Consider the following 8,459-nt stretch of genomic DNA (forward strand, 5'->3'; position numbering starts at 1 on the left):
CTCATCATTCCTTGGTCTATGACAGTATCCTGTGACAGGGATCCCAAATGCCTGGCTTCAGTGCCATCCAAAAGTGTAGCTTCGCCTGCAGCATCCCAGAGACGGACCAGCCAACTAATTATGGATTCATCAGACCTTCGAGTGTAATCCTTCCGTAGGCCACGAAGGTCCTTCAGGGAAAAGGACTCAATATTGGCATCTGATCTTGCACCTGCTGCTTTGACTCCTGACTTTACGTCAGGAGGCACTGAGGTTCCTTCTCCTTCATCATCATCATCATCATCATCGTCCACTGGTTGACTGGTCTTGTCTGTGCATTTCCCACTTCTAGTGCTGGTAGCAACAGCCATGGGTTTAGATGCCAGGCTTTGAGCCTGGAGTGTTAGCTACAGCCTGAGTCACCGGGACAGCTGCTGATTTATCTCCCTGCCCCCCTGCCTCTGTCTGCTGCCCTAGAGTATCTAGCAGTGTGCGATAAGCATATGCCAGGGCCCAGCTCACTGCAATGACCTTCCTCTCCTTAGGCTCATCCTGGTACTTCTCTTTCAGATATTTGCCCACCTCAACTGGGTTCTGAATTTGTTCATGGGGAAAATCCCAGACTATAGGGTCAGAGAATTCCTTCAGGATTTGGCCCATATCCTCCCATTTCCCACACCACTTAGGATTTTCCACACCAGGGTTTACTCCTGAGTCAGGGGTCTCATCAGCCCGTCTAGAAATCTCAGCCCTCATCCTAGAGAAGCAGCAGGCTGTATAGAGGAAGGTTACCAGATTGAATACCAGAAAGATGGTTTCTTCAACATTGAGGGGGAACTGAACATCCTTCACTAGTAATGCAACTGATTCATAGGAGAAGGAGGAAAGCAGAGGCTGAAAAACCTCATTCCCTCCTGCTCCTCCTGCAACAAACTGGATGCATAACCATAGCCATGAACCATTCATACCTGGAGCAGACCCTAGCATGTTTATAAACTCCTTGCAAATCATTGCCACCAAACCCAGCAGGATAGCTATTCTGGTCACTGCCCCTCTGATGTAAAAACTACATATTAGGGACAATACTAAAGCTATTTCTGGATAAGAAAATAAACCTGGGGACAATAGAGGTATTAAAATCTCAAAAAACCCTAGGGAGCAGAAATGCATGCAAATCTTCACCCCAATCGACATTATGAATTCAAAAAGCATGGCTATTAGCTGATTTAAATGAACACAGAGGAATAGCAATGAAAATGCAGTCAAAACAGGGGTTTTCCACTCTCTCAAGCCCCCAGGATGGGTGCCAATATTTTGTCCTGGTTTAGGGCAAATTTGGTAGAGAATCTCCAAAGGGGGCCCCTCCAGAAACACAAACAGTCCCTCCCCCCAACTGGTTCGGGAAGAATTCCTCAGAGAGAAGTGGAAAGAACCTGTTCATTTAACAGGCACAGCATCCCCAGCACAGAGAATGAACAATACCGGATGACACCGCTCTGAAAAAGGTGACAAAATCCGAAAGTCTCTTTTGGGGATTGTTGCTCTGTTCTCAGTCCCTCCGACTCTGGGGCAGCTGCTGCAGCCACAAGGTGCAAACTATCGGTGTTCCCAGGTCCCAGTCCGGAGCAGGTTCGAGATGGTCGAAGAAAAAGGAGAGGAGAAACAGTCCAGAAAGGAATTTGGACGGTTTAGCTAGAACTAGCTAATAAGCAGAGGCCAAAGCAGAGCAGAAGCGAGAGCAGAAAAGAGAGCAAGCAAAGCAGCAAGCTGAAAGCAAGAAGTGAAAAACAGCCCTATGTACTGCCCGTCTCTGTGTCCCTGATAAGGGGAACCCAAACAAAACTTCCACTCTTCAGAGCCGGTCTTAAAGGCACAGAACAGATGAATGGGGATACAAGCATCATAACGTCACCCCAGGACATTCCACCCTTTATCCCCATATCATCAACATACTACAACACATCATGCATTATTCATACAAAATTTCCATCTGTTCCCCCAAAATTTACAAGCAATACCCATCATGCCTTCATCACATCCCCTCACTGGACCACTGAATCCAGGCCCTATATTACAGAGCTGTAGGATTCCACCCTTTTCACTTTAGTCAATTAAAACTCCATCTATCACTATCATCATGACATCACCCCAGAACACAGGTGCAGGACTTGGAATTAGCTACGGCCTTGTACTTTTGCAATCTCTAGTCAGGTAAAATCTCAACATTTCCCCCATTTTCTTTTGGAACACGCAAAGTTCTATGGGCTAACTGCATCACTCTCTTTGCAATACAAGAATAGGCAATTCCAACAACTATTACATTACAAGCAGTATTCTCAGCTAGCAAGGTTTCTCTCTTACAAGGGATCTAAGCCAGGGAAACAAACCGAAAACACTATCACTATTTATAGAATATGCCATATGACAGATACAAAAAGGATTCTATGCTGCTACAAAGCTCAAATAAAACTCAGGTGTCCTAATACAACCTACAAAAAATAAGCTAAAGGAGCAACATGTGCGCTGGTTTCATCAGCGTCGATTGTCTGGTAAGTTTGCTTTCCATTCTCAAACAGCAGATATACTTCAAAGAGGAATGGCTCTACTCACAAATGCCTCTGATTGTCTTTTCTAACTAGAGTTTCTCTGATGTTCACGACAACACCCTGCACACAAGTCATAAAATAAACGTCTAGCATAAATCTATCTAATATCACTTAAACAAAATGACACTTAAACTTAAAACACTTAAAATATTTAAACTTAACAGAACTTAACATCACTTAAACTTATCTTTACTTAAACTTAACAGAAATTAAACTCAACAGAACTTTAACTTAGCAGAACTTAAGTTTAACAGACCTTAACCGTAACAAAACATAACCTTAAGAGAACTCAACCGTCATTAAATTCTACATAACATACACCTAATATAATTTAAAGTAACAGAATCTAACTTCACCTAAACTTAATAACACTTGAACTTAACAGCAATGAAACTTAAAAATACTACTTAACTTTAACAGTATTTAACACTTAATGACAATTAATAGACAATTTAACTTAAACTATTTAGCAACGGATAGAACTTACTATAGAAATAGAATGGAATATGGAATTTATTATAACTTATTTACAGACCTAACTCTAAAATACTAAGCTAAAACAACTTCTTTCACGTGTTTGCTACAGCATTTTTACACTTGAATGCACTTAATCATAAGGAGTTTGTTCAAGGTATACTTGTGGAAAATTTCTTTTGAATTCAGTGCTTGCTGTGATGCGGTGGGTTAATGTAGCTGCTGCTGGACGCAGCGCAGAACTTTGCCCCCCCCCACCGCGCTGCGCCCTCTTTGCGCTGTCACCGCTGCCGCTTCAGGCTGCAAGCAGGGCACGGCAGGCCCCGCTCGGGCTCCGTGGCTGTTCATATTATTGCTTGCCGAGTACCAGCCAGCCGCACCGAGTTTTGTGCACCGGAGACACTGCCCCGGCGGCGCCGGCTGAGCCGTGCAGCTATGCTTGCAGTCTGTTAAGGTACAGTCTATTTAGGTTGCCAAGTCGAAACTAAGGCCCCGGCCGGCCGCGGGGCGGAGGGAGAAGCGCTTGCGCTGGAAAAGCGTTTTGGTCCTGCGCCGCTTGTGTCGGAGCAGGGCAACACCCCCGCGCTGGGCTTCCTGTTTCGGGAGACTCGCCGGCAGGCTGAATCACAGTGTGCGCCGGACCCAGCGCAGCATCTGTAGCGGCGTGGGTCGCTCTCCCAGTGGCGGGGCTCCGCTCCCCCCGCCGCTGCCGCCCGTGCCCGCTGCCGCTCGGAGCCGCTGCTGCCACCTCAGGCGAGCCGCCTGCCGCGGCTGCTCCCCATGGTGCAGCGCCCATGCCGAGTTCGGAGTGGCACAGCCCCGCAGGCGCCCCGAGCCGTGGCTGCTGCCACCATCACAGCAGGGTCGCTTTCCAGGGAAGAGGGAAGGGGCCAGATCCAGCTCCATGGGTCACTCAGGCGATGATTCCTGCCAGGATGAGAGAGAGTCATGGTGTCACCCTGTCCCTGTCCCCATTCCACAGGATGGACATGGTTGGAGCCCATGGAGAGCAGTCCCTGCTCCAGAATCCCACACGATCCCACCCCAATTCTTGGCCATGGTTGTTTCAGCAACTGCTGCAATCCTGCTCCATCCGTCCCACCCCATTCCACCCCATCCATCCTGCCCCAATCCTTTTCTGGAACCCCAACCTGATCCTGTTCCATTCCATCACACCTGATTCTTGTCTGGAATCTGGCCCTGATCCCACTCCATCCCTCCCACACCAATCCTGCTCCATCCATCCCTCCTGATCCCACTCCAGAATCCAGCCCCAATCCCATCTGATCGCACTCTAGACCTCTACCCTGATCCAGAATCCCTTCCCGATGCCAGTCTGTCCATCTTGCCTCAATCTCCTTCTGGAGTCCCACCCTCATCCCATGCTGTACCTGCAGTGGAGCCGTTCATTCCCATGTCTTTTCCTGCAGAAAGAGAAGATCCATGAGATTCTAGCACAGATCACACAGTGGGATTAACCCCAGGATCCATCCTGAGATCCGCACAGAGGGGATCCAGAGCTGGATCCACCACTGGAACTCACCGGCTGCCGGGTTGTATCCATTCCTGTCCCTCCTCCCTGTGGAAACAAAGTGGGATCAGCGTCAGTGGCACAGGATTCCCAGAACGGTGCCGGGTGGATCCGTGTCCCTTCCCAACCCCCATCCCGTGTGTTACCGGATTGGAGCTTCCAGACGCCGAATCCGATGAGGACGATGAGGATGAGGATGGCAGCGATGACGGACACAGCGACCACCACGGGGAGATTCCCGCCAGATGTTCGCTCTGGGAAACGCGGGATAGTGAGGAGGGTGAGGGGAATCCCCATTTGGGAATTCCAAATTCCCAATCCCCACATTCCCAGCCTCACCCCAAGCGAAGATCCCAGGCTCCGGCATTCCGGGATGCTCCACCCTGCACCGGTACTGCTCCCGCTCCTCCGGCAGCGCCTCGATCCTGGCCCAGGTGTAGAAGGTGCCGTCGCTGTTGGGAACGATCCCGCCCCACTCTGTCTCCTGATCCAAGGTTTCACCCCCCTTCAGCTGACTGCGATGGTGTTGGGGTAGAATCCGTACGCGTGGCAGGACAGGATCAGCGTCCCGTGTTCCTTTCTTCCGGACACGTGGACATCAGGGGGCTCTGGAATGGGATAATAGTGGAATTCACCATTGGGGTGAACTCTACTCGTGGAATTCCCACTGGAATGGGATAAGAGTGAGATCTGACCATGAAATTTGATGGGAATGTGATGGTGGCGAGATCTACCCATGGAATTCCCACAGTAATGACCATGTTCCCAAGTCCTCCATTCCCAAATTCCAAATCCCCACAGGAATTCTGCTCCCACCTTTGCGCTCCAGCTCCTTCTGCCCATATGCAACGTATTTCTGGAGCCATTTTGGGCATTCGTGCTTCAGGTAATTCATCCAACCCTCAGCCACGGTCCCTTCCTGTTCCCAGTGCCTCCTGGTGATCTCAGCAGCGCTGTCGGCGCCACGAATCTCCCGGATTCCAAGTCAAAGGAGATGAAATCCCGCCCGTCGTAGCCATTCTGGTAGGACCCACGGACGCTCCCATCGGACAGGAGTTCACAGCCGGAAAGCCACTGTACAGTGTGGAGACCTGGGGGGATTGTACCCACAGAGACCCATGGAATTGTGTCCCAGCCCCACAGAGCCCCATTCCATCTGTACTGAGTGCCAGAGTCTGATGGAGACCCACAGATCCTCATCCCAGCCCCTTGGAGCCCCATGGATCCACATGCCAACCCCATTGATCCCAACCCAACAGATCCCATCCCATCCCCACAGATCCCATCCCAGCTCCATGAATCTAATTCCAGCCCCATGGATCCATATCGCAAACTGTGGATCACAAACTATCCCATCCCAGTCTAATGGATCCCCGTTTTCAGCCCCTTGGAGCCCTGTGAATCCATGTCCCAGTCCTATGGATCCTCATCCCAGCCCTACAGTTCCCATTCCAGTCCCACAGATCCCATCCCAGCCCCACTGATCCATATCCCAACCCGTGGATCACAAAATATCCAATCCCAACCTAATGGATCCCCATTTTCAGCCCCTTGGAGTCCTATGAGTCCACATCTGAGACCTGTAGATCCCATCCCAGCCCCATGGATCCTCATCCCAGCCCTACAGTTCCCTTTCCAGCCCCACGGATCCCAACCCAAGCACAGAAATCCCAACCCAGGCCCATGGATCCATATCCCAACCCGTTGATCACAAGATATCCCATCCCAACCTAATGGATCCCCATTTTCAGCCACCTGGAGCCCTATGAATCCACATCCAAGACCTATAAATTCCATCTCAGCCCCACAGATCCCCCACACACCCCCGCTCTGGTTGTATCGCTCCTGCTGTATCTCCAGGTGCTGGACAGCGATGTGCTGGTTCCCCTCATTGATCTGGGTCTGCTTATCCCAATATTCTGGCTCGACTCCGTCCTTCATCCACTGTGTCAGCGGCTCTGCCCAGCCCCGCTCGCTGTTGTAACGCACGAAGGGGATCCCATCCAGGTACCCCATGGACATGTACTGGGGGATTCCCGGGCTGGGCTCTGACACTGCCACTTTCAGGTAATGCAGTGAGTGGAGAACTGGGGGGACACGGAGATTTGGAGGGGTTGAGGGGATCATGGAACAATGAAAGGGGAACTGGGAGAGCTGGGAAGGGGTTTGGGGATCCTGGGGCCAAGGAAAGGGTGTGCAGGGTGGGAGAGGTGGGATGGACAGGAAAGGGCTTGCAGGGGGTCCTGGTGTCCAGGAATGGGGGCTCGGGGGGTTCCAGGGTTATGGAAGGGGAGGAGGGGAGGCAGGGACTGGGAGAGTGGGATGGGGGTTCCAGAGGATCCCTGTGCCCAGGAAAGGGGTCCAGGGGTCCCCAGTGCTGAGGAAAGGGATCATAAGGTGCGGAGACCTGGGAATGGGAGGCTCAGGGGTCCTTGATGCAGAGGAAAAGAGGAGCTGGGGGCTAAAAAAAGCAGGAATGGGTGTCCAGGGTGTCTCAGAGACAAAGAAAAGAGGGGTCTGTGGAAGGTGGGATGGATAGGAAAGGGGGTGCAGGGGGATTGGATAAGGGGGGTGCAGGGGGGTCCCAGTGCCCAGAACTCAAAATTCAGGGGGTCCTGGGGCCCAGAATCCCCCCAGGTACCCTCCCAGACATCCTGAGAACCCCCTGCAGGGGGATGAGGGCAATGGGGGGTGCAGGGGGTCCCTGTGCCCAGGAACGGAAGTTCAGGGGGTCCCAGGTCAAGTAAACGGGGATGAGGGCAATGGGGGGTGCAGGGGGTCCCTGTGCCCAGGAAAGGGGGTGCACGGGCAGATCCCCGGTGTTGAGGAAGGTGATGGGTGGGGGCTGGGGAAGGCAGGAGGGGGGTCCAGGGGGTGCCGGGGTCAAGGAAAAGCGGGGGCTGGGGTGTCTGGGAGGGGGAGGGCTGGGAAAGGGGGTGCGGGGGGGGCATTGGGGCTGGATAAGGGGGTGCAGGGGGATCCCCGTGATAGATAAGCGGGTGCAGGGTGGGATCCTGTGCCTGAGAATGGAGGGTTTGGGAGGGTTCCTGTCCCGGATAGGGGGGTGCACGGGGGTCTGGGTGCAACGGAATGCGGGCTCAGGGGGTGCCAGTGCTGCATGAGGGGATGCACTCGGGTCCCAGTGCCCAGGAAATGGGGTTCAGGGGGGTTCACTTCCCGGATTCCGGGGTTCAAGGGGTCCTGCTGCCTGAAAATTGAGGTTCAGGGGGTCCCGGTGCGGGATAAGTGGATGCAGAGGGTCCGCGTGCCCAGAAATCGGGGTTCAGGGCAGTTTCCGTGCCTGAGATATTGGATTCAGGGGCTTCCAGGCTCCAGATAACACGGTGAAGGAGTTTTCAGGGCTGGGGAAAGGGGTACAGGGGAGTCCCGATGCCCCAAAATCAACGTTCGAAGGGATCTCTGTGCCCGGGAAGGGGGGTTCGCCCGGAAATGGAAGTTCGGGGGTCCCCGTGCCCAGGAATTGCGGGTCAGGGGGGTCCCGGTACAGGGGCCGTCCCCGGTGCCCGGGCGGGTCCCGGAGCCGCAGCTTGGGAGAGGCGAAAGTGACCGGGGCAGCGCGGGGCGGGGGAGGGGACAGAGCAAACCCTGGGAATTACCCTGAAACCCCCGGGACCTGCCCGGATCCCCCGCAGGCCGCGCAGGGGGTGGAGAACTGGGGGGACGCAGAGACTGGGGGGTCTGGGGGCGTCCAAGGGTCGGGAAGCGGAGCCGGGAGAGCCGGGAAGGGTCCAAGGTTCAAGGAAGGGACTGGGAGAGGCGGGATGGGGGATCCAGGGGGTCCCTGTGCCCACCAAACGGGGGTCCAGGGGTCCCCGGTGTTGAGGGCAGTGGGGTCTGGGAGCTGGGAA

At 53.4% G+C, this 8,459-nt stretch overlaps 1 long non-coding RNA gene and 1 pseudogene across 1 annotated transcript; one reads left to right on the forward strand and one right to left on the reverse strand.

The window, feature by feature from the left end:
- Positions 1–3,356: 3,356 nt before the first annotated feature.
- Positions 3,357–6,874, forward strand: LOC141725933 (uncharacterized). The gene is made up of 2 exons (XR_012577500.1): positions 3,357–3,513; positions 4,490–6,874. It is a non-coding gene; the product is annotated as an uncharacterized LOC141725933 (long non-coding RNA).
- Positions 3,398–6,877, reverse strand: LOC102062329 (class I histocompatibility antigen, F10 alpha chain-like; annotated as a pseudogene).
- Positions 6,878–8,459: the final 1,582 nt, after the last annotated feature.

This window comes from Zonotrichia albicollis, chromosome 31, assembly GCF_047830755.1.
Source record: "Zonotrichia albicollis isolate bZonAlb1 chromosome 31, bZonAlb1.hap1, whole genome shotgun sequence".
NCBI lineage: Eukaryota > Metazoa > Chordata > Aves > Passeriformes > Passerellidae > Zonotrichia > Zonotrichia albicollis.